This window comes from Amblyomma americanum, chromosome 1 (assembly GCF_052857255.1).
Source record: "Amblyomma americanum isolate KBUSLIRL-KWMA chromosome 1, ASM5285725v1, whole genome shotgun sequence".
Lineage (NCBI taxonomy): Eukaryota > Metazoa > Arthropoda > Arachnida > Ixodida > Ixodidae > Amblyomma > Amblyomma americanum.
The window spans coordinates 145,532,941-145,560,350 of record NC_135497.1 but is presented as its reverse complement, the minus strand read 5'-3'; the positions used below and the strand labels follow the sequence as shown (position 1 = coordinate 145,560,350).

General features: G+C 46.5%; 2 pseudogenes; one reads left to right on the top strand and one right to left on the bottom strand.

Moving 5' to 3' along the window:
- LOC144114159 (CD109 antigen-like) overlaps positions 1–27,410 on the top strand; it is an 81,834-nt pseudogene that overhangs the window by 42,658 nt on the left and 11,766 nt on the right.
- On the bottom strand, positions 2,632–2,790 carry LOC144116832 (U2 spliceosomal RNA; annotated as a pseudogene).

Sequence of the window (27,410 nt, the reverse complement as noted above, 5' to 3'; positions counted from 1 at the left end):
GGTAGCAGTTGCCTACAATCCAGCCCTACCTCACCCCCTAACTCACAGTCTTCCCTCGGGCTCTACGCCTGAGGAGGCAGAGAAGACCGCCATCGCCCTAGCCCTTGCACATTCGAACGCCCAATACATCTTCAGCGACTCCAAAACGGCTCTGTCCAACTTTGCGAGGGGCAGGACTCACGCCCCTACCTGGCAATTGTTGAACACCCCTACCCAAAATTTACTGTGCAGGGTAGAGCTTCAGTGGGTGCCGGCTTACTCTGGGAACCCTCAAAACGAGGCTGCCGATAAATTGGCCCAAGGTTTGATTTGCCGGGCTCAGGACAGTCTCGATCCAGAATTCTCGAGAAAGCGGGCGCACACCTTTGCGGAGCTCACGCAAATACCCCGTTTGGACCGTCGGACTTACCCTCCTCCCCAACCCTCTCTTACGCACTCCCAACAGATCCTCTTCAGACGCCTCCAGACCCGCTCTCTGTCATCCCCTCAGCTTTTATCCCACTATTGCGGCACATACCCTGCATGCTCCCAATGCGGTGACCCCCATGCCACACTCTCCCATATCCTTTTCGGCTGCCCTGCTGACCCTCCCCGGCGGGGACAGCACGCCATCTCGAGCTGGGAGGAGTGGGAGGTCCTGCTCACGTCTGCAGACCCGACATCGCAGCTTGCTGCGGTGACTCGGGCTGCCGACGTCATGTCCCGGCATGACCTACTTGATGCAGTGCAGGACCGCGCAGTGGCCCTGGGGCCCAGCTGGGTCTAAAACTCACTTGCTCAATAAAGTTTTTCTGTCTCTCTGTCTTGGCACAGGCAGGGGCTTAATTTTTTACATTCTTTTAGGCTGCCCCACCATACTTTTTGTCTGTCTGTCTGTCTCAAACGTTGAAAATTGGTTGTTGGTGCTCGGCAGACACCTGAACCGCGCATTAAGGGAAGGGATAAAGGAGGGACTGAGGGAAGAAAGTTAGAAAGAGGTGCGTAGTGGAAGGCTCCAGAATAATTTCAACCACCAGGAGATCTTTAACGTGCACTGACATTGCACACCCCAGGCGCCTTTGCGTTTCGCCTCCATTGAAACGCGGCCACAACAGTCTGGTTTGAACCCGGGTACTCTGAATCAGTAGCTGAGCTCCCTAACCACTGAGCCACCGCGGTGGTTCTCATACGCTCTTCATTCGCCGTTTCGTCACTTGGATTTCTCCGACCGCGTCGACCGTTCACCTTTTTGTGATTGCGTCCGGCGGTCCCACCGCTTTGAACGAAAAGTGCCTTGTCTTTGCGGGTGTTTGGCGAGTAGTGTGGTGCACACTCGGGTAGCTGACAACATGGCCCCGCCGGTGCCGCCGAGTCCATCAAAGAAGCGTGGGAAGTATTCAACTAAACACCGCGACCTTGCTGTCTAGCTTGTACAGTGAATGCACAGCTTTGGCGAAAATACAGGCGCATATCGTCACCAGCAAGAGAAATTTGCCGCAAGGGAAAATCGGTGTCTTTTTTAAGCCGATTTCATCTTAGTATAGTGTTTTTTTGTAGTTCACGTATTCTCGGACAGTTCGATTATTCGGACCATTTATCAGGTTCCTTCGAGTCCAACAAATGCTCGGTGACTGTAAATGATGCACGCATGCATGGCAATGGCTATGCAAAAGGCAGTGTGGGGTTAAGAATTGTAACCGGAAGCAGCTGGCAGACGATTGTCTCAGTATTCTTTGCGTTCACTTCAGAAACACACCTCACCCATTGCTTGATGATGAAATCCATAAAAAATACCCCTGAGTGCACCAAGTGACCCTCAGCTATGGTGCTTCAGTTTCATTTTCTCAAAATGTACAAGTGTTTTTCAAAACTTTTGATCAGCTTATGAGAAGTAGACTGAATACAATTTTGGAAAGCCAACAATCCAACCCTTTTTTCTGATGTTCAAAAGGACTGGCGCCAGAAAGCTGCACCTTTTTTAGGGCTGATAGTGCTGATAGCACACACAGCTGCGCTGGCCCTGAATTAACCTTCAAGCACAGGAAGTTGGGTAAAGTATGCTGCTGTTAACATGTCATATGATCTGCCATGTCATGCATGATGTGTAGAGAGCACAAAGCAAGCTCTCTGTTCATGCAGTGCCCTTGCTGCTCTGTTACCACTGATATTACATTGTGAAGTAACTGGTTTGAGGCATCAGCACTTGCACTCACCTGTACCGCCACCAGTGCCACTGTTGAACCCAAGAACAACAAGATTACCAGCTACTGTAGGCAGTGCATGTCTCCCTAAAGCTGCAGAGAAAATGGAAGACAGAGTCGAAGGAAGAGGCAGAAGCAAATGTTCCAACTCAATTTTGTAATATTGTAACTCTTGGAACCCCTCTCTTGTGCATTCAGAAAAAATTATCTCGAGTTGTGACTTGTGAGATGCACTGCCTGCTCCACGTTTTTTTTTTTACCATCAACAATAACATGATCGAATCAGGGCTTGATTTCTTGCTTGCTTGCTTGCTGTTGCCAGGAAGAATGAAAAGGAAAGTTCATGGGCCTGCCCACTGGCTCAAGCTTAGCCACAATTGCTGCCATGTGCTGAAAGTAGGAGAGTTGAAAGATAGGAGATCAAAGATTGAAAGAAAAGAAGCGCGCTATTATGTCCTGTGTCGATCCCGGAGGCAGTGCAATAACTGGCCAACCCGTGGCAGAGGTAAAGCAAGCTTCAAGCACTCAGCCACATTTCCAAAAATAAGTTTAATATCTTGGGTCCAAATAGTTTACATGTCTTTTTGTCTATGCACGCTTGATAATTTGTTTGTGTTGTAATAGCCCTGATATGCATTGCTTTTTTTTCCAGGCCATTGGGTTACTACATCTTCAACATCCCAGTTCCTAATGTGCCAACAGAATGGATGATCAGTGCATTTGGAATAGACGAGTCCAGAGGATTTGGGATTTTGTCAAACAGCATCTCAGTGAGCCACCACATTTTAGAGAGCCATCTTTTGGAAGTCGCATTTTTTCAGCATGAACTCAAGCTTTTGTATCTTTTTTCTTCAGTTTTCAAGTGCAAAGCCGTTCTACATGAACGTAGAAATGCCAACAAAGATTCGTCTTGGAGTGCAGCTTGGTATACGTGTCACAGTCTTCAACTACAGGCTCTATGAAACTGAGGCAAGGTTGCTTTTATCATTTGTTACATATTTTTATTCTCTCTTTATTCTTGAACTGGCTTGTCAGTCGTAAAAGTACGGTAAGTATAAAAATAATGCAGAACAAGCACAGCATCTTTACATTTCATGGATACAAGACCTGTTCTGGCAAAAGGGCTATAGTCATGTCGAGATGTGATTGTTAGTCTTATACCACATACCTGATATCTCAGGTAGAATGTTATGACACATAAAACTTACCGTATTTACTCACGTTTAACCCACCCCTGCGTATAACCCTCACCCCTAACTTTGAACTCCACGAAAAAAAAGAAACCCTTGCGTATAATTCACACATGCCTGAAAAAAAAGCCAAGCCTGTTAAACAGTTTCTGACATGACATACCTTTAAAAAAACCATGAAAGGTGCAAGCCATTTATTTCATATTTTTTGTTTCAACAAGTAAGCCGTTATGTCGTTTGTGATGAAAATTACCTATCAAGGCAGATTACAGCCTTGCTTGTAAGTTTCACTTTGTCAAAGAGTTATCGCAGGGAATTTTATGGTTAGCTGTGGCTTTTATTGTTACTGCTGTGACCATGCGCCTTTGTGTTATTGGATGCTTCACTGGATAAGTTAGCAGTGATATATGCAAGACTGTATGTAGAGCCTTGATTAGAATCTGTTCGAACCTTCTGTTCAATAAAGAAGTTAACGTGAATTCAGGCTCAGGTTCGTGAATATGTCTGCTAAGCTGCTTCAGGGCTGTGTAGTGGTGCACTACGGGAAAATCTGATGTTTTGGAGTCATCTATGCCCATAGGCCCTACCCTGGGTTGGGGCAGAAATTAATTTTAAATGTGCAGTGCTTTGTGAACTGACGACGCAGATGGTACGGTACATACTTCTATGACCTAAACACATGCATTCAGGCTTTGTATTGTGCTTAGTAGTGATGATGTTCCAGACTGATAAAACAGTTGTCAATGGACAGAGAAAAAATTAAGCTCTGGAACATGTGTTTGCGTGTGTTTCATAAAATGGACTTCACTGCGTTTAGAATTTCAAACCAGAGCTCCTAGCTAGCAGCTTGCATGGTACAATTGGGGTGCACAGTGAGATGTCAGCTTTTTTTTTCCTTTCTCTTGTTGTGGCAGCACAAAAACCATAGCTTGTTATGCTTTCCAAACTATAAAACAAATTAGAATCATCATTCCTTTTTCTGTCATTCTGTGAATAACTGCAGTGTAAACAAAAAGTTCTCAACGGTAATTTTTATGGGCTGAGCTGATATATCATAGATATTTCATAGATATGTTTTGAATATACCTGCCTATACCACATTGTCATTATGAGCATAATGCCACCTAACATTTCCAAAAATTGGACGTCGAAATCTGCACTTAAGATTAAAAGCACAATCATCCATGGTGGCTTTGTACACAATCTTTCTGTTTCAAGGTGTAACTTGCGGCGGGATTGAAGCGTCTGGAGTTCAGATTGCCTTAGTAGATTAGTGACAGACACGTGCCTACCACATGTTATAGATAAATCTTAGTGCTTTTTTGAACGCCTTCGATGTGATTTATATCTACTTGGGTGTGCGGATCCCAAAGAACGTCTGCATATTCGAGCAGTGGGCGTACTAATGCAGTGTAGGCTGTTAATTTTGTTTTAGTTGTGCAGTGCTTTAGGCGATTTCTTAACAGCCAAAGCCTTTTGGACGCCCTTGAAACCAAATGCCCGATATGCGAGCTCCAGCTTAAGTTACTGCTAAATACAACCCCCAGGTACTTATATTCATTTACATGAGAAATAGCTGCACCGTTAATTTTATATGTGTAATTATGAACCTGCTTCTTTCGTGTAATTGTCATTTTTGCACACTTTGAGGTGTTTAAGGACATTTCCCAGGAGAGACACCACTTAGAAACCTCTGATAGGTAGTCGTTTAGTATACTATGATCCTGAGCTTTTTGAATAGGTAGGTATACATCGCAGTCGTCTGCGAAAAAACGATTCGCACTTAGGAATCGAACCTAAGTCATTTAAATAAATAATTAACAGAAGTGGACCAAGCACAGAGCCTTGGGGGACTCCCGAAAGACCTGCAGCTGGCGGAGAATTAGAACCAGAGATCTGGACGTACTGGTGCCGTTCAGAAAGGTAGGAATCAAGCCACTGAACAAGACGCTGATTTTGCAGCAGATGTTGGAGTTTTACCATTAGCTTACGGTGCCAAACACGATCAAAGGCCTTCGCGAAATCTAGAAATATTGCGTAAAGAAGTTAATAAAGAAGTTAATGTGAATTCAGTCTCAGGTTCGTGACTATGTCTGATAAGTTGCTTCAGGCTGTACAGTGGTGCAATACAGGAAAATCTGATGTTTTGGAGTCATGTATGCCCATAGGCCCTACCCTGAGTTGGGGCAGAAATTTAGTTTAAATGTGTAGTGCTTTGTGAACTGACGACACAGATGTACGGTACATACTTATATGACCTAAACACATGCATTCAGGTTTTGTATTGTGCTTAGTAGTCATGATGTGCCAGGCTGATAAAACAGTTGTCAATGGACAGAGAAAAAATTAAGCCCTGGAACATGTGTTTGCGTGTGTTTCACAAAATGGACTTAACTGCGTTTAGAATTTCAAACCAGAGCTCCTAACTGGCAGCTAGCATAGTACAATTGGGGTGCACAGTGAGATGTCAGCTTTTTCTTCCTTTCTGTTGTTGTGGCAGCACAAAAACCATAGCTTGTTATGCTTTCCAAACTATAAAACAAATCATAATCATCATTCCTTTTTCTGTCATTCTGTGAATAACTGCAGTGTAAACAAAAAGTTCTCAACGGTAATTTTTATGGGCTGAGCTGATATAATATAGATATGTTTTGAATATACCTGCCTATACCACATTGTCATTATGAGCATAACGCCACCTAACATTTCCAAACATTGGACGTCTAAATCTGCACTTAAGAGTAAAAGCAGAATCATCCATGGTGGCTTTGTACACAATCTTTCTGTTTCAAGCCTAGGAGACTGTACTTTTAAGCATGCACGGAAACATTTGTGGAACTTCTAAGGCTTATTTTAAAAGTGATGTTACAACATTTTTGGGGAAACCCCACAGACACTGGTGTACTTAATAACGTAGTACGTAGTTATGTGAAAGTGAACAGAAGCTACGTACTGCATACCTAATGGTATCATATTGGTACCTTGGTTCTGAAGCAAAATGTGATGACTTTTGCAGGTACTTATCACACTGGCTAGCTCCCAAGATTACAGATTTGTCTTCGTGGGGCCTCTAGGCCGGGTAAATTCCGATGCACCGGATACTTCTTCTGGAGAACACCAACACCTGATTTTCGTAAGTGAGGTTTACTGTGTCATGCCTGAGCCGCTCAAAACGTCTGCAGTATACTTGATGTTGACTAATGTCTCAAGTGCATGGGCTGTGCAGATTTGAGTTTCTATAAATATGATATTGTACCACCTGAGAGTGGAAGGATTTTCTGTGTACTTAATGTAATGAAAGCCTCATCAAAAAAGGCAGAACAGTGTGTAGAGTAGGAAGTTGAATGTTTTCTTTATGCTGTATATGAATGCATATCAAAATGCTGAGAAACCTAAAGTTGCTGAAGTTCTTCACATTACCATTACTCAACTTCTAACAATGTTGGGGAATAAAATTCTATACCTAAAATGGCATTTAGCAAAAGTGAGGAAAATATTTTGTGATTGTGACAGACAGACAGACAGACAGACAGACAGACAGACAGACAGACAGACAGACAGACAGACAGACACAGACAGACAGACAGACAGACAGACAGACAGACAGACAGACAGACAGACAGACAGACAGACAGACAGACAGACAGACAGACAGACAGACAGACAGACAGACAGACAGACAGACAGACAGACAGACAGACAGACAGACAGAAAAACTTTATTCAGCAAGTGAGTTTTAGACCCAGCTGGGTTCCTGGGCCACTGCGCGGTACTGCACTGCATCAAGTAGGTCATGCCGGGACATGACGTCGGCAGCCCGAGTCACCGCAGCAAGCTTCGGTCTGCCGACATAAGCAGGACCTCCCAGTCCTCCCAGCTCGAGATGGCGTGCTGTTCCCGTGGGGGAGGGTCAGCAGGGCAGCCGAAAAGGATATGGGAGAGTGTGGCGTGGGGGTCACCACATAGGGAGCATGCACGGGATGTGCCGCAATAATGTGCTTCATGTATACTTGCAATGACTGCTGCATATTTTGTCTTTCCTGGAAGGAGTAAGAAATGTAGATTTTTTTAGTAAACATTGTGGGCCGTTCAAAATTTTGACCCAAGCTTGACATTTAGGGGCAGAACATTAGCACAGATGCTCTGCGCAATCCAAATATAAGCAGTATGTGGCCATAATCAGCTTAACGTTTGCCAAATGCGAAGTACTCTTTCTTCTTTTTTCCTTCCTTCTTTCTTTTTTACTGAATAGTGAGAGTGACTTTGCCTTTTCCTTCTTGAAAAGTACTTTTTGTTTTCAATTTTCATATGCTGTGCCTTGTTTGTATCAATGTATCACGACATCTTATGTGTTAGGAGTACCAATGAATCTTCCTTGTGATGCGCGTCATTGTTCATGGCTGGTTTATGAGATACCCCTTCAGCCTCATGCACGATGATAGGTTCGTGCTAACCGAGATGTTAGTGATAAGCCACTACATCGCAAGCGCCCACCAGAAGCATAAGGTTCAATGGAAGCCGAGTCTGGGATTTTGTGGAACTACGTCTTAGGCTGAACTGCCACTTCAGCATAAACGGCTTCGCAATGTTTTAACGTCTATATAGGGACTTGGATTTCTTCTTCTTGTTCTATTCATGACAAAAATCAGGTGCAATTTTTTAGGTCTACGCCAAGGACAAGTTGTGGCATAAAATTCTAAATGTACAAATGAAGTTCAGTGCAAATGAATGATGCATTTTTTATTGTGAAAGAGATAATGTTCATGAAATGTACCAACATGACTTCTTCGTATTTTTTCTACTTTTAATGGAAGAAATTATTCATAAGCACTGATTGTTTTTCAGAGATAAACTATTCTATTTTCATGTTTTTCAACATATAAAATACTTTATTTTCACAAACAAGCTGTATAAGATTGGTTGCAGCTTGAAAGTATTTAAAAGGTGCATTCTCCTTTTCTTGTCACAATTCTTTCATCATGTATGCACATAGCGATATATAAATTCATAGCATTTTTATGCCCACGTTAGACCTGCTCACTTTTGCATGTACACTGTTGAAAGGTTCTTTCAATGCTGCAGAGTCAGTTTGGTTTGCACAGCTGCACGAGAGCAGGGCACTGTTATTTTTGGATAGTGCCTGATCCAGTAATGCCAACAGATTTTCTAATCAGCAGCTGTGTTCAAGGGCTTTCTTTTATCAAATGCTTTTCTCCAACTCTTCTTGAAGTAAACCCATGTCTTGGTGAATTTAAGAGCTGGAACTGGCTTAGAGGCATAAAAATAATTAAATATAACTTTCTGAAGTTTGTTTGAGGTATCTCTGGTTTTTATACATTTCGTCCAGTGATTTTTAAGAAAGCAGCTTTTGTCTTTTAACTAATTTTCATAAAACATGATTGAGGTCAGAATAATGGAAAAAATCGTATTTCGGCTAAAAATGAAGGGCCATTTAGTAAGCAGTTAACACGCCACACATAGTACCTGCTGTCTTGTTGCTAAAAGTGTAAACCTGTGTAGTGTGTTATTAAAAAAATGGTTCAACATGGAAAGTTGCTTAACATACTGTGTGCCATGTATGAGTGTCAGGACCAGGTAGAGAGAGAGATAAGATCATCAGATGGGTACAGTAATTTTTAGCAGTCATGCAAAAATTCTTTAAGTGGGGTTTCAGTAGAGGTTATAATAACATGCATCATGTAGGAAAGTTTTTGAAATTAATCAGATTTCCACTGCCAGAAGTGTGCAAACTATCCTACTGTTTGTTCAGTGGGCATATGTAGCTGCATGAACAGTTGTCCTGCTTGAGAACTGTAGAGCTTTTTTCATAAGGATAAAAACAAAAATCCCATTTCAGATCAAGCCTGGGAAATCTGCTGTTCTTTACATGCCTATAGTAGCTGTACGCACTGGAACAATTGAAGTCACTGTTCTTGCCAAGACGCAGATTGCAAAGGACATGGTGACGCGTTCTCTTCTTGTCGAGGCGAGTGTTTTTTTTTACCTGGAGCATGAACGCAACTACGAGCGTTCGCAAGTGCTCTGAGCTCTTTGTTCTCTATCTGTTTTCAGCCTGATGGCATTCCTCAATACCGTCACACATCCATGGTTCTGGACCTCACTCAGGGCGCCTACTTGATCAAGTATCTCGACACAAACATTACTGAGTCACCCATCTTGCCTTTCCGACAAGATCGCTTGTATGTGTTCGGCAGTAACAAGGCCACTTTATCTGTGGTTGGTGAGTACAATCAGCAGTTATAAGGACTAAGCTTACTTGCTTGAAAGCAGTTTAGTTACTTATGTTCAAATTACACCAAAATTTTAAAATCGTTGAATAAAACAGCGCATTTATAATGTGCAAAGCAATACGGGCAGGTCTTTATTACTTTCCGAGTGGTATTCAAGCTTACTGCGCACTAAATGGAAGCCAGGAAAGAGTCTTCAGAATTTGTTTATTGAAAACTTTCATTGCAGTTTTTAATGATAGAATTCGTTTCCACTAAAATTATCCTCAACCATGTTGTTGAATGTTTCCTGTATCCTCTTGCACCAAAACTTTTTTATGTCAACTTGGTTCATTTTAAAAGAATGGGGCTTAGTCAGGATGTTCAAGAAGGTGAAGAACAGAGGTAGTAAATAAAAAAATTTTGTGTGAGAGAAAAAATAGATCAGTGCGTTGTCACCATGCAACTTCAAAGATTTATTACTTTTGCATTTCAAGGCATTTTTATTAGATCCTTTCTCCACAAGACGTCAGAGTGCTGCCATGCAGTAAAACGTAGTAAATTTGACCCCCGTTAATGAGGGAATCCAGATACTTCAGATTGCTGGCGTGTTTCTGGCAATTGCCTCTATGGTTCTGGTGACTGCTGGTATAAATCGATGGTCTCGGACTTATTAATTAGGACGCTGCTGAGCTCTCGTCGGTTATTCAGACCACTGAGCTCCCCAAGAAGGCCGTGTTGAAGTATGACCGCTTCATCAAGCAATCGTCTGATATCTAATTATCCCTCCTTAAGCTTGAATCGCATGGTCCACTGTTGCTCACGCAATAGCAGAGTGATGATGGTCAGAGGGGTCTCTTCATTATATTGACAAGTAGTCCGTCTGCATAGTTTCTTTCTGAGTTTCGTCACCGCACTGCTGCCAGCCGGTGGTGACAGTGGCTTTCGGCAGCACATCAGCCAGTTAGCCGAAGCAAGCTTGTGCTTGATTTCGGACGTAAATGGCACATTGCCAGTCTTTTCTTTTTATTTCTTTGAAGGAATCTCGCTCTTTCACCTTTGATGCACAATATAACATGTGCATGCTCATATTGTATGCCAGGACTAAGTGTACGCAGCACGTTCAAGACAGAAAACATTGGAACGAATATACAAACACTCATGCAGTGTTACAAGGCTGCATGGACGTAACGTGTTCAAAAGCACAAGAAGGTTCTGTAACTTTAAATAAACGAAGTATTAGAAATTCCAGTAGTGCTGCCACTTTTGTGATGGGAACACATTGAGCTCCAGTATTGGGCAGCGTCTTTCTCGAAACTTTTGTCTCTCAGCTTGTAATTAATGGCTTTAAATAACTGCAGTAATTTCTGCAGGTGTAAAATCTTTACCATCTGTTTGGTGCAGTCTGAAGTAGTTATTAAAATATGCTGAAATTTCATTGGATACTGTTTATGCACAATGTTAGAATCTGTACGTTGTCTGCCATGTGATGCTTAATCTGCGGTTATTGAAGTTCATGTTGCTTTATGGCAACCATGCCATTAGTATATCATGTTCCCATATAGATAAGCGAATCATGCCCAACCAGCTAGAGAAAGCTCTTGTCGATGTAGCGTATGCAGGAAGTCGTGTTCTTGTACATTGTTCCCCCTCTACCTTTCTTTTTCTGAGAAGAGCAGTGTACATTGACGTTACTGATTACATTTCAGGTGATATGTTTGGCCCAGCATTCCCAACTATGCCTGTCAATTCCAGCAGCCTGTTGTCAAAGCCGTTTTACTGTGGGGAACAAAACATGTTGAGCTTTGGGGCAAATTTCTTCACGGTGCACTATCTACGACAGACAAACCAACGTGACATGCATTTGTAAAGACAGGCATTCAAATATCTGAACTTGGGTAAGTTTCTATTTGTCACTTGTACATCCACCATTTGTCATTGACCATGTGTTTGGAATGGCGCAAGACAAAACAACCTTTTCTTGCAGGATACCAAAGGCAGCTGACTTATGAGAATGAGGATGGAAGCCTCCAGGTGTTTCGATGGCACAGTCAGCTGAGTGTTTGGTACGTAGTAGTCGAGGTGAAAAAAATGAACAGGAAATCAGATGGTCGCACTGAAAGCCGTTTTTACACTGCTCTCAACTTGAATAATCCACTTGAGCTGGTCTCACTCAGATCACCTTCCGGTAAGGATGATACCATTTGAGCTGGTCAGAAGGAGGCCTAATAGAAGTTGGTTCTAAAATTTTCTCCAGCTTAGTTTCCAGTTTTTGTATATCCTATTGCATGGTACATCATTTACATGATAACTTGTTTGTAATATATGTGAACATAAACACCTTGTACCCTTGGGGTATTCAGTGAAACCTTATCAAGGTGTACCTCGCAGGACCATGAAGAAAATACGCGAAGCGGCAGTATGCGCTAACCGAAAGCAGCTTAAACATGTCCACTGACTGACACGGTAAAGGATGATACCTGAGGCTTTTCATAAAGGGAGGCACACATGGAAGCTTTTATTCACATAGGACTGCAGAAATCCATTACAGTCGCCGACCAATTTTTTGAACTTGGCGGGACTAGGAAAATGGTCCGATTAATCGAACATTCCGAAAAATGTGTGAACTTCAAAGTAATAACTTTTCTGATAAAAAACCAGCTCTAAAAATACCGAAATGCGCGGCTGCCCATGTTCAGCATGCAAGCGGTAATATTAGATTTTATGTGAGCCATAGGCGTGCTCCCACGATGTCTGCACGACCTCGCGTCACGATACCAAACAGTGCAACGCGCCCGAAAGGATTGCCGCGAATGAATGCACGCACCGCGCAAAGCAAGAACAGTCGGTTTCTATGAGCAGCGACACTCGCAAAGACCGAGAAAGGTTACCTGCGGGAAGACTCGACAGACGGTGCGGCTGTCTTCTTTTCAACGTTATTGCATGCTCTTTGTAGGCCATCTCGATGGCAGTGGAGAGCATGCTATAATCTCAAGTGGCAACGATGAAGGACAAATAGTCAAGCCTATCCAAGCCAGTGTTTTCAATTTACTCTGACAGCTTCTGCTGACTCCATTTAAATCCAAGGTGGCGCTTCTCACGTCAGCAGAGACCTGTTTCGTTGTGATAGTGATGCCTGCTCACGTCTGTATTAGGCTGAAAAAATGAACTTTCGGTTGAAAAATGATCTCCACAGTATTGCTGGCATATATTTCAGTCCAGAAAAGCAAAAGTTTTGGACTCCACCGTGTCCGAAATTTCTGCTATGAAAAAGGACACGTTCCTATGAGGTGCATGATGGTTCCTCAGTGAAGTCCGAAATATCACTTAAGTGTGCATTATTGCAGTCTGAAAAATCAGTTGTCTACTTATTTATGTCTGCTGCCAATTTGGCCTCTCGGCTACTGGTGCAGCCTCGAAGGCAGAAGTCACGATTTTTTTTCCCTCTCTTTCTTGTTGGGCGATGTTGTTGCATCCAGATGTTGACGTGGAGTGGTAGAGGGCGGGTCTCGTGAGTGACCCGGGGGACGTACTTCGCGACTAGTGAGTTTGAGACAGGCGTGCAGGTCTTCTGACGTTGGCACTTGGAAAGGCTTTCCTTAAAAAGTTATTTATTACAATATTTACAAAACTGATTTACATATGCCGAAAGGTTTCGGCCTCTCCGCTCTAACTAAAAAAGACAAAACTCCAAACTCTCGCGACTCCGTACCACCGTCGGCCACCACACGGCCAACCCGCCTGGCCGCCGCTCAAGGAACTCGCTTCTCCAACTTCGCGACCCCGGCGCCACCACCGGCCGCACACGACCGATCTGTCTGGCTGCCACCAACCAACCTCCCGCGCTCTCCTTAGCGCGCATACATTTTCTTGTCCTCCCGCCAAAACTACACCCTCGGCCAATAGGTGACTTTCCCGCCACATTTAGGATGCAACTTATCACAACACAAAAGAAAAGCACACAATATAAAACACACCTTGCAACGCAAAAGAAAAGCACAAAATATTGAATGCACGGCTCGCTGCAAGATTCCATGGCTAACTAGAAAAATGCCACAACGAGGGGAGAGAAACCATTTGCAGTGAAAGCCCGTTAATTCACTACTCGTTCATTCGAAATTTTTGATAATTTGAAATAGTCATCGTGGTCCGGTCTGCAGTTCATAGAACTCTATGCGCGTAATAGCTCGTTAATTCACTCAAAAATTGGCGCCGCCACCCATAATTCGAACTGCGCGATGCCAAGCGCAGCTGTTGAAAACCATTGTTGGAAGCTTTCACGGCAGAAAGACAGATGGCACAACCATCGGGGCGCCGCTAGGGTGCTGGAACAAGTACTAACCAGTCTTTCCTGCCGCGACTGCTTCGAGGAACAACGTTTTAGTGTTTTAGCCCTCGTTTTGCACGCCGCTTGCTGTGAGCTTGTGTCCGCGAGATGTGTTGAGATTGAGATATATTCAACGCTGATGAGACGGCTTTGTTTTATATGCTCCAGCCAGACAGAACAGTAACATATAAAGGGGACAGCTGCGCTGGCGGCAAGCGAAGCAAAGAGCGGATTACTGTTCTGGTCGCCGCTAATATGACCGGGACGGAGAAGGTCTCTCTTTTTGTTGTCGGAAAGGCACAGAAGCCTCGGTGTTTCAAGAACATTAGGACACTGCCGACAGATTACGCCGCCAACAGCAAGGCGTGGATGACGGGCGAATTGTTTAAAAAATGGCTCCTGAAATTCGATCGGAGGATGGAGCTAGGGAAGCGTCAAGTTCTCCTCATTGTGGATAACTGCTTCGCACACAAAGTCGAGGCCGAGCTGAAAGCCACAAGGCTAGTATTTTTGCCCCCCAACACGACTGCGGCCTTGCAGCGAATGGATCAGGGGGTGATCAGAAACATTAAATGTTTCTATAGGCGCCACATGATCTAGCGCAAGATTTTGTGCACAGGAAACCAGAAGACCAGCACCATCACATTGCTCACAGCAATGCACATGTTGGTGAGTGCATGGGAGCAGGTCGCGCCGTCCACAATTGCAAACTGCTTCCACCACTGTGGCTTTGCTGCCGGAAGTATGGAAGAAAGTGGCGACGATGGGAGTCCAGAGCCTCTGCCTGCGGTTGTGCGTGCTGTGCTGCAGGACGTTAGTTTTGATGATTACGTTGAAGTAGACAGCGATGCAGCAGTGTGCGGTGCCCGAAGTAATGAGGACATTGTCGCTGAAATTGTTGGGGAGCAATCTGTCCCAAAAGAGGCAGAAGACGAGGACGACGACGAGGAGCAAGAGCCCGTGCGTCCGTCCGCGGCAGAAGTTATGGGAGCGCTGAATGTCGCGCGCCTTTTCTTCAGCTTTGAAGAAATCCCCTGGGGCTACCCCAGAGATGACAAGAAGGGGCGTGGCATCTGCTTAGCGGCAGAGAGCACAGGGTGCGACCTCCTAACCGACGAGAGCCAGCCAACCAGACAAGGCAACAGCGTGAGCCCAGATACGAGCCCGGACCTCACCTTCGTAAGAGGCAACAAGCAGGTAGAATGGGAAAACCATCTCGAGAACCTGGGTAGCGACCACTACATAGTCAGAACCTGCATGGTGGCCGAGGGGGTCAAAAGGAAGATTGGCACGGCACGAATCACGGATTGGGACGCTTTCAGGGTGCAATGCACGCAGATAGAGGGCGAAATCGAATCCGTAGAGGAGTGGAGTCAAAACCTTCGGCAAATCCAGGAGGGATACACGAAAGCTGTGGATAGAACAGAGCAAACACCGGAAGTAGATAAATGGCTCATCGGGCTATGGGAGGCAAGACGAGGGCTTACCAAGCGCTGGAAAAGGCAGAAGCTAAACCGAAAGCTTAAAAGGAAAATCGCTGAGATAACTGAAAAAGCAGAGCAATATGCAATACAACTGGCAAGGAAGGGCTGGCCGCAGTTTAGTAATTCGCTGAATGGCACGCTAGGCACGGCTAGGTCGTGGCAGATTCTCCGAGCCCTCATGGACCCAACCCAAAGCAAAACCGAAGGCAGCAAGTCGCTACAGAGACTGGTACATCAATATGATGGAACCGAGGAACAGCTGCTAGAGGAAGTTAGGCTAAAATGCTACGGGAAGGATCAGATAGAAAGCTACAAGGAAGAGTATAAAGGCGAAGAGAATCTAAACATGGACAGGCCTGTCACCAAGGAAGAGGTAATCGAGGCGGTAAGAGCGGCCACAAAGAACACGGCAACGGGAGCAGACAAAATCAGCAACTCACTAATCAGGAATCTCAGCGACAACGCCATAGACCAGCTAGTGGTGTACCTCAATAAGCTTTGGCAATCCGGCACGGTTCCAGCAGAGTGGAAGCACGCATTGGTGGTTATGATACCAAAGCCAGGCAAAAAGCTATCGATCGAAAACCTCAGACCCATTTCCTTAACATCATGTCTAGGTAAGCTCTACGAGAGGATAATCACCAAAAGGATTCAAACACATCTGGAAGGAGGAAGGTTATACCCGGATAGCATGTACGGTTTTAGAGCGAACTTGTCCACCCAAGACATCCTAATACAGCTTAAGGAGGAGGTTCTAGCCGATGCCAAAAGCAGGGGAAAACGTGGTCATGGCTCTCGATATAAAGGGGGCCTTCGACAACGTCAGCCACAACGCCATCATGGAGGGAATCAATAACACCAACTGCGGAAGAAGAGTCAATAATTATGTCAGGGCCTTCTTAAGCGATATAACTGCGACAGTCGGGCTTGGAGACCTTAGAAGCGACCCTTTCGGCACACCATGCAAGGGCACTCCCCAGGGATCGGTCATCTCACCGATATTATTCAACGTTGCGATGATCGGGCTTGCGTGGCAACTCGAGAGGATACCAGGGATAAAACACGCGATGTATGCCGACGATGTCACGGTATGGGTCACCCAGGGCTCTGTGGGGGAGAAGGAGGACAGACTACAGGAAGCAGCCACGTGCGTGGAGAAGTACACCAGAGAAAGAAGCCTCAGATGCTCAACCGAGAAATCGGAGCTGCTGAGAGTCGGAAGACATCCCACTAAAGCGGAGCTGGAAGTCTACCTGGGAGGGCAGAGGATTCCAGAGAAAGACATGATAAGGGTGCTAGGTATGTGGCTGCAAAGAAGCAGGAAATGCAGCCACACCATCAGCCTAATAAGTAAAGCAGCAGAGCAGGTAGGAAGAATGATCAGCAGAGTCTCGCATAGGCGGTACGGCATGAAAGAGGAATATAACTTGCAAGAGTGGCAGATCGGGCTAGTTGGTATTTTTCCATAATGTGATACAGCACGAATAAAGACGGGGACGAAGGGAGACAAGACACCACAGCGCTGAAGGAATCACAACAACCTTGTTGTGCTTGTCTGGAACCGCAACGTCGCGTATTCCTCCCTTAAGCTTCTTCAGGAGGCCTTCTGCTACCGAGATGAGAAGTGTCTTAGGGTAGCCTGCTCTTTCCAGCCTAGAAGAATGTTTGTTAAAGCTGCCACCCATAGAGTGCAGACAAGATTTCTTTAGAGCATTAGTAAAACACAGGTTCGCGATGCCGCGCTTAACAATCTTAGAGTGGGCAGAACTATAAGAAAGCAGGGACTTGCCCCCTCTCGGCTCATACCGCCAGCATAAGTGTCTTTCTACTAGAGAAAGCCTTAAATCAAGGAAGCGTAGTGACCCACTCTCAGGTGTTTCATGTGTCAAAATGAGAGGTGACAGGCACTGCTCAAAGGAGGAGAGAACACGAGAAACAGTACTTGGAAAGGAGCAAACATTGTCAGCAAGTAAAACTAAGTAATCGTCTACAAATCTAAAAACTTTTGTGACAACTGAAGGGAGTCGTTAAGCGAGCAGTCGGTCATGATGGGCAAGGTAGATGTCACTGAGGATGGGAGCAATGCATGAGCCAATGCACACACCGCTTTTCTGAATGTAACTGTTCTCGCCCCATTTAACAAAAGTGGAATTAAGATAGACCGTCAACAATTCTAAGAAGCCACCTACCGATATACCGGAGGAATTTTGAAATGCAACCGAGCCGAACGCATCGATGCTACTTTCAACGCAAGACAAAAGCTTGTCATGTGGCAAAGAATAATAAAGATCTTTAATGTCAACCGAGAATGGCATGAGAGCTCTGCAGACACCACAGCGCTGTGGTGTCTTGTCTCGCTTCGTCCCCGTCTTTATTCGCGCTGTATCGCATTATGAAAGAGGAAGACACGCTCACACTCGTGAGCAGCCTGATAGTCAGCCGAGTCACCTATTCACTGCCCTACCAGATACCAACCAAAGCCGACATGGAACAGATAGATGTAATATTAAGGAAGGCATATAAGACCGCCCTGCATCTACCTAGGAACACACCGAACGAGAACCTACTCCAGCTAGGGATTAGTAACACCTTCCAAGAGCTGAGGGAGGCCCAAATCAGGGCACAGTATACGAGACTCCGAGGCACGCCAACAGGCCGAGAACTGCTGAAAAGAATAGAGGTGGAAACACAAGAGCGCCTTGACAGGTACAGGGACGTCCCAGATGGAATTAGAAAAGCCATTCGGATCGCACCCCTGCCCAGGAACAAGGATCCGAACCTGCACGAAGGAAGACGGAAAGCAAGAGCCGAGTATATCGAGCGAGGCTTAGCCAATCTGGAAAACACGGTCTTCACGGACGCGGCGCTGTACCTGATGGATAGGAAGCGCACGGCCACGGCTGTAGTAGTCGACCACCAGGGAGAACTGATCACATGTGCAGTGGCAGAGGCTGCGGACGCAACAGAAGCCGAGGAGGTTGCCATAGCTCTAGCGGTCGCTTGCGGCTCCCAGGGAAACAAATCTCTAAACATACTTACAGACTCGAAAGAGGCATGTAGGAACTACACTAGGGGAAGGATAGGTGCCGCAGCCATGAAAATACTCAGAAAAGCGCGTGTCTCAGACACAAAGCACATACACAGCCTGGTTTGGATACCCGGACATGCAGGTATTAAGGGAAATTAAAGAGCGGACGGCCATGCTCGAGCGATGAGTTTCCGAGCGGGATTACCGGACGAATTTTGCACCCGAGCCTGTGACGGGGGGTATGCAGAGCACCTGGCCCTATACAGGGGCTTAAGGTATAAATATCCTCCGCCACACAAGGCACTAACAAAGGAAGAGGCTACCGGGTGGCGCAGACTGCAGACGGGTATTTTTCAAAATTTAAACATACTAAACAAGATGTTTCCGACACAATACAGAGCCACATGCCCGTGGTGCGGGGCGGTACCAACGCTGTACCACATCACATGGGAGTGTGAGCGAAATATAAAATTCCACCAACACAAACACACAAGTGCGGAGCAATGGGAGAGCCGACTTGTCAGCAGCGAGCTCACGGTCCAAAGGACCCTGGTGCAGCACGCTTACGAGGCAGCGCGGCTCAGCGGAGCCCTGGAATGAGGGCCCGACCTTGCGAAGACTGGATCCGGGATCGCCTGATATGAAGACGACGCGGATCCTGCTGCCGCCGAACTACGCAAATGTTCAAAAAAAGTTTTTCACTCACTCAGCATTGAACAGGGGGAAGAAGACTCCCTGCGTCGCATTCGCGCGCTAGGAGACCGAGTGGCTGGGGTAGCCCTCAGAGAGAAGAAGCAGAAGATAACAGATTGTTTTGCTAAATAAATGTTTTTCGTGCCCTCCGGGCATCAAACGCATCCATTTTTGCTCACTTTCATTAGTTCGAATTTTGGTTAATTCGAACTGGCCTGGCGGCCCCGTGGAATTCGAATTAACGAGCTTTTACTGTACGACACATGCGTCCTGTTAGCCGCTCTGGCCTAGGGTGCCCGGATGCCCACTCGCCTCCGGCGCTGGCCCATCGAGCAAGCTGCCGTGGCTAACCAGAAACATGCCACAACGAGCGGAGCGAAACCCTTTACGACACATGCGTCTGATCAGGCCATTCCTCATCGCTTAGGCCGAGGCTCCCGAAACTCCGCGCGGCGCCGCCCTGAGAGCATCTCCCTTTTGTCGGCGCGTTCCCCTGCTCCCCTTCGGTGGCCCTCCTCACGCCTTACCACGACGTACCGTACGCCAGCTGCGTCGTGACACCTCCCCTCTTCTTCTCCATTCTTTTCCCCCTATTTTTTTGTGCTAGTTCGAAAAAAAACACATGCTTTCCCCTTAGGCTGGCTCAGGACGCCGCACCTCTCTCTATTGCGAGAATGCACTAAATCTTCCCCTCGAGATACACTCCGAAAATAAATACAGGCATGCAAGCACATGAAAGCAAGATACAGTGCTACACATCACAATATACGCCACAGGATCGCATATTTAAAGTGAAGGCAGAGCATACAAGAAGCATGCATGAAAATAAACAGAAAAACAACAACCGTCCACCGAGGCGAGCCTCGAACCTCGCTGCTCTCATGCTCCATGCTCAGGGGTTCCTTCTGCTTTACCAGTTCGTTATAGTCCTTCACTGTTAACAAGCAGTCAATTTCGCTCGCCAACTCCTCTGTCACTGCGCACAAGATGGCAACATGTGGGCTCCCCCGATCGATTCTTAGCGCCACATGCGCGAGCTCAGCCTCAATGGGATGTCCGAAGGCTCCCTTCAATGCTACTTTCCCTCGTGAATCTACCCTTTCCTCCGGCAGCAGTGACCTCCTGACCACCTTGATATCCGTGCCCGAATCTAATTGCACCAAGATGTCCGATTCGCCCAAACACAGAGGAACATGGCCTACATGTGCCCCGCCAACTGAGTGCTCGCTTTTGGCTCCTGACCCTGGCACCGAATTTCAGCGCTGTAAGGGGTTACTTCTGTCACTCTGGCGGTAATCTTCCTTGCCTCTGTCTCTAGGCATTCTCGGGCCATATGCCCTAAACGGCCACAGTGGTAGCAAAGAGGTGACGCAGCCTTCTCTCCTCTTTCCTGCTCCCATTCTCTGCCGGCAGAATGCCCCTCCGTGGCACCATTACGAACCCTTAAACCTCTGTTTCCCATATTTTCTTCAGTTTCTTGACACTCCCCAACCATGTGACCTGGTCGGCCACAACGGTAACACTGGCGCATCGTTGTATGTGCTATAAATGGCGCGTTCTTCACCTCTATCTGCTCTTGCCCGTGGAGTGGCGATGCCCCAGCCATCTCCTCTCTTCTACGTCCTTCACCACTAGCCATACCCATGCGCGGAACGCTAGCTCCCGATGGTTTCCCCCTACTGCTCTCCACAGCCTCGACTACTTCTGTAAGTCCGTCTATTTTCAGTCAGCTTTTGTTCTCCTGAAGTGGTATCTGTCGCAGCGCGTCATTGGGCAGTACCTCTTTCAGTTTATCCACCACTACCAGCTCCATCAGCTCCTCCGTTTCGGTCACTTTTCTACTGCTGATATAATATAAGTAGTAACTGCGAAGCCAGTAGCCGAACTGGCGCCACGATTCCTGCGGTCCTTTCTTAGCCGTGTCAAACATTCTTTTATATTCTGCCGGGCTTAGTCTCAGTTCCCTCAAAATTACTTCCTTTAGCTGTTTGTATTCAAGTATTTCTTTTGTCCCATTTTGCATTGCCATTGATCGCATGCGGTCAGTGAGGTAAGGAATCAGGGTGATGGATTGCACGCTCTCCGGTACACTGAAGGAGTGGAACAGCATCTCCACGGAATCAAACCACCCCAGAATAAGTGACTCCTCTTTTGGCATTCGGGGCAGTACACTTCTCAGCATTGGGGAGCATTTTACTGCTTCTTTCTCTTCTGAAAGATAGCTGTGCCTTGTCTGCGTAATTTCTCTGTCTCGAATTCAATTTTGGCCCTCTCTAGCCTCATCTTCTCAATTTCCATTTCGAATTGCATATTGGGTCCAGGTTCGCCCCTTTGCGTGCTTGCCTCGCTCACTCCCCCAGTTGTGCTATCATCCATCTCTAGTGACAGTAGCTTACTCTTTCCCCTCGTGAGCATAAAGCAACAAAAGCTGAAAGCAGCGCTGTTCGCTCACCGTTTTCTTTCATCGCCTTGTCTTCAAAGATCGTCAATCAGGCCAAGTTCCAGAGTTCTCTCACAATGAACTTTGTTCTAACATGCCACGAGTCCTGGTACGAATCGCCGCCACACTCTCAAGTCCCGTTGCAATTAAGTCCGTCCTCCCTTGCTCCGTTTGGGTCCACGATTGTTCTCCACACCTACATCGGTGTCGAAGCTGTGATGATCGGTGAAGATCCGTCTGCTGTCTCTTGTTCTTGTGCTGGCGTTCTTCTTTCTTGATGTTCGTTTTTCCACTCTTCTTCGCCACCCGAGGGCAAACGTTGCTGGTGAGCTGACTAGCTCGACGTCTTCTCAACTTGCGTTGCCTCTGTCTTCCTCGTTCCCGTCGCAAAGCAGCGGTTCCCTGATCCTGTCGGCTGCGCCAGTCACGATATTTTTTTTCTCTCTCTCCTGTTGTGCGATGTTGTTGCATCCAAATGTTGACGTTGTAAGGTTTCTGGCAACAGCCCATCTGGTTCAGCTGTGTAGTCGGCCCGGGACGCCTGCAGCCGGGGTCACTGCACGGCGATAGGCATCTTGGTTCCCACGGCCGGTCCCAGCTTGGTTTATTGGATTCGATACGGAGGATTCTGCTGCCGTTTGTAAATAACATTGTTCCCGGAAGATCGACCGCGCGGTATGGAGGCAGTTAGCGACCGCCAAATCCGAGTAGGGGTGGCTCACCCCTTCAACTGTGCCTGCTCGCCGGCGCCTCGCTCATTCGGACTTCTCGGAAGACGTGTCCGGCTTGACAGTGTGAGAACTGTCGTTCGGACGCGAAGACAACGCTCTCTCTGGTGGGGGCGATTGTCCAGCGGCACCCTCTTTCTCCGGCGAGGCATGTGACGGGAGCGTGTCCCTATGTGAAGTTGTGCGTGTGTGTGTGTGTACGACAGCGCAAGTTAGGCCACGCCCAACCTGGCGAAGACCTCCTCGAACCTGGGGAATCCTAGGGACCGTACCCTTTGAAAACCGGATGACGAGCCCCATGAGAAGGAACCCTCAATCATCCTCAGATCTTCTCAGATCCTCCGAACTTCCCCCATCACCCTCCAATGGGTTCCTAGTTCTTGTAAATAATGTAAAATAAACCTCCTGTGCAGTTTCCTTCAAAGCGAAGTCCGACAACGTCATTCGGAGAAGGGACCTGCGGCGATGAAAGAGTCAGCTCACTCAAGGACCCCTCATCTCCAACAACGTTGAGTGGTAGAGGGCGGGTCTCGTGATTGACCAGGGGGACGTACTTCGCGACTAGTGAGTTTGAGACAGGCGTGCAGGTCTTCTGACGCTGGCACTTGGAAAGGCTTTCCTTAAAAAGTTATTTATTACAATATTTACAAAACTGATTTACATATGCCGAAAGGTTTCGTCCTCTCCGCTCTAACTAAAAAAGACAAAACTCCAAACTCTCGCGACTCCGGACCACCGTCGGCCACCACACGGCCAACCCGCCTGGCCGCCGCTCAAGGAACTCGCTTCTCCAACTTCGCGACCCCGGGACCACCACCGTCTGCACATGACCGATCTGTCTGGCTGCCACCAACCAACCTCCCGCGCTCTCCTTAGCGCGCACACATCTCCTTGTCTTCCCGCCAAGGCTACACCCTCAGCCAATAGGTGACTTTCCCGCCACGTTTAGGGCGCAACATATCACAACACAAAAGAAATGCACACAATATAAAACACGCGCCTTGCAGCGCAAAAGAAAAGCACAAAATATCGAACACACGGCTCGCTGCAAGCTGTCGTGGCTAACTATAAAAATGCCACAACGAGGGGAGAGAAAGCTTTTAAGACATATGCGTCCTGTTAGCCACTCTGGCCTAGGGTGCCCGGATGCCCTCTCGCCTCCGGCGCTGGCCCATCGAGCAAGCTGCCGTGGCTAACCAGAAACATGCCACAACGAGCGGAGAGAAACCCTTTACGAAACATGCGTCTGATCAGGCCATTCCTCCTCGCTTAGGCCGAGGCTCCCGAAACTCACGCGCGACGCCGCCCTGTGAGCCGCTCATTTTTGTCGGCGCGTTCCCCTGCTCCCCTTCGGCGGCCCTCCTCACGCCTTACCACGACGTACGCTAGCTGCGTCGTGACAGCAGAGTTCCAATTGCTGTTAGGCCCTGTACTTGGGAAAACACTCAACGCACGTCTAATGCGCACGTTTTCTCCAGTGGTAGGGCCCAGGCTGTCTTCAGCCTTCTCCTCAGCGTCACTTGTATTGGATGACATTTTGCCAGTGAAGGAGGCAACAGTGTCATTATTGAACCGTACTGGAGAAGTCTCAACTGCACAGTCCATGTCTTAAAACATGCAAGAGCTGACAGCTTCCATATCTCTGTCGTTGCAGGCAGTGGTCAACACTTAGCGCTTCACCCTGACACAAGATGCGCTGGGAAGTGATATCTCTTGGGAAGCACTAAACAGGGGATGTCCACCATCCATGACAATGGCAGTAACTTGACAGTGCAATGAGGTGGACCCAAAACACAGCTGTGCAGTGACGCCAGTCAATCATCAGCACAGCAGCTTGATGCGGCAAATAGAGGATGACGAAAGTTGGCTGCAGGCAGCCTGAACTGCGGAGCCACCTTGCTGCACAGAAACAGAGTCGTGATAATGATGAGTGATAGTTATGGCAATGGGTACATCCACAGGGCTCAGACTGTGCCTGCTAGGACAACGGCGCCTGCAAACGAGGCAATGGCCGGGCAGCGGGGGTACACTGGTGCCACCGGCAATCGAAGGGTCCAGTGCTAACATTGCTCTCTCTCCTGGGATGCCAGCAGCTGCAAGCGTGCTCATGGCGTGCTGCACCATACGCTTGTTGGCGCATCGCCAACATCTACGCATTAGGAGCACCAATGAAGATGTGGCGTAGTGCGTGGTTGCTTTATGAGGGACCCTTTCAGACTCATGTATAGTGATGGGACTGTGCTAGCCAATGCTTTCGTCATAAGCTGCTGACTCATAAGTGGGCACTGATTGCATGAGGTTTAATGGAAGCCGAGTCGGGGATTTCGTGCAGGTACTTCCTAAGTGGAACTACTGCCTGTGCGAGCATGCCTTAATGAGGTTTTATTGTAGCTAGCTTTTCTCACCCTTTTGCAGCCTGAAAATGAAACCACAGATTGATGCTATTTTCGGAGGAAGCTTTCTGTGGCTATGCAGTGGAAGCTATGAGCGCGTGTCACTTGCTCATAGACCTGCGCCTTTGGCTCATGCGTATGTAAAAACAGCGTGCTTGTGGAAACTGGTGTTTCGGGCTCGTATCTGCCACTGTATAGCCACAGAAAGTTGTCCCCCAAGTATAGTACTTTGAACGAAATGAGCTATGTTTCGGCAGCCAACATTTTTCAAAACAAAGGATTGTTCTTTGATTCAACAAAAATCTCCAATGCAGAATTCTTTATGCTGACCTTTTTGTTGACTGAGGTGGAGATATAAAACTGAAATCAAGAGGCCCCAGTTAAAATTGTTTGTTGCATTCAGCTGAGACTGGTAGATATCTTGTTAGGAAAAGCAGGTCGCTCCAAATTAACCTTGCTAGTACCGCCCGACACTAGATGAATTTCTAGTTAAGGGTTTTTACCTGGGAGTATAGCTGCTCTCCTGCTGTCATACCATCAATGATATAGCTAGCCAAGTTGCCATATACTGAAGAAACATCCTTGGTATCTTATTTAGGCGCCTTTGGTAGTTTTTGTGGCGTGAATTCTATAAAGATCTGCATTTGAAGAAAGCCAGCAGTCACCGAAACCAAGGAATGCATAAGGGAATGTGTTCTTTTTAGTGTTTATTTTTAAATTTGTTGTTTTGACCAATGGATAATTAGTAGTGTAATCATTTTATGCTTAACACATAATTGATTAGATTAGAAATTAGAAGACCTAAGTTGGTTTTTCTATTTCCCTTTATTGCTGCAGGCTGACGGCATTTTGTTCACGAGTGTTCCACAAGGCGACATTTCAGGAATTGGAGTTCTTATACATCGATCCCACTGTCATACAAAAGGCCATTTCATGGTTACTAGACAGGCAGTCTCCCGAAGGCTCCTTTCATGAAACATCTTTCTATGCTTATGACCGCAACATGTCTCTTCCGGTAAGTGCACTGAATTTTAATTTCAGGTTCATTTTGCTTTTGGAATGCCAAGAGGAGCGAACATGGGAACCATGACAGGACATCATCTATATGCCCGTCACGTTTCTTCTTTCAGCCTGAGAGGCCAGAAGACCCGGTGCGGTCTCGCACCGTGCGGTTTCGCACGTGCTCATCACATTGGCCGAAGTTAGGGATATCAGAGGTGTAAGTTGTTCATTACTTTGTTGATTTTTATTTTTTCATATGGATGTGAACAATATCTTATTCGGTGTTGGTTGTTTCCTAAGCTTGCCTCATTTGATGGTAATTTTGCTGTATTTTATGTATGGCTTTTGGGGTCTGGTGCTCTGGAGGAGGTACTCTCAATGACCAGGGTGTTTTGGACTGCAGGAGATCGGATCGCGTGCAGCCACAGCTCGTGCTGCTGCTGCTCGGTACCTGGAGCGCATGCTGCACCTCATTCAGAAGTTGGAGGACCCCTACGAATTGGCCATTGTGGCATATGCACTCACACTGGTCAACAGCGCTGACGGGGAGGTGGCCTTCAACCTCCTTGATGAAAAGATGAGGGAGACAAGTGCGTATGCTTACTTGGGCTAAACTTTTGGTCCAGAAGTAAATGCCGCTGTATAGAGTTTGATGGCTTCCCACCCTCCACATGTAGACTAGGAAGTGCTGCATGGTATAATTTATAAAAATTCTTAAACTGTTCATACTGTGGGAAGCTTGGGTCTCAGAAGCCGTGCTACTTATATTGCGTTTCAAACCAACTTGGTTACGCCCGTCTGAGAATACAGCTGCTTACATGCTGCTCAAAGAGAGTTGGTCAAGTCACACACACATATATAAGTCCGGCTTTTTTATGTGTGCTTATGTGTGTGTATTTTTCGGTGGGCTGCATTTGTCTAGAAGTTTGCTCGTTAGGAGCAGAGAATATTAATGTCATTTCATGATGCTAGTTTGCGAGGGTTGCTTAGCTAGTAAATGCGCCAAAATCGAAGTTCAAAGTAGCAAGAAAGTATCCAGAGAGTGACACTGAGATTTTGACCGCCAGACGAGGTTATAAAGTAGCCGATTTGGTGCGAAGCAGCCACCAGTGGCAGCATTACTCTGTAATAAAATTGATTTGACTTATCTGGAAGAGTGCCAGGCAAGGTGACACAACCTCTCAGCTGCTATTCACTTCATGTTTACTGGAGGTGTTCAGTGGATTTAATTGGGAAGAAAACGGGATGAGAGTTCATTGAGAACATCTTTACAACTCCCAATTTGCTGATTACATTGCCATGATAAGTCATTTTTAGGAGGATTACAGTAAATGATTGAGTGCCTAAGCACTTAAACCTGAAGAGTAACACTAAAAGCTAATATAAAGAAAAATAAAGTACGTAATGTTTAGCTATCTCTAGAGGGAACAGCAGTTTATTATATGCAGTGAGGTATTGGAACTCAAAGAGGAATGCATCTACCTAGGGCAAGCAGAGGTCACAGATACAAACCATAAGACTGAATAGCTAGGAGAATGAGAATGTGCGGGAGTGCACTGGGCAGGCAGTTGCAGGTCATGAAGGGTAATGTGCTGCACTCCATTGCACAATCCTCTTGTGTGTTAGCACGTATTTTACTTTCCAAACATATTGTTTGTACAGAATTCGGCATAATTTTACGAACTTATGCACCAGGAAATTGTGTTATCCAGGAACAT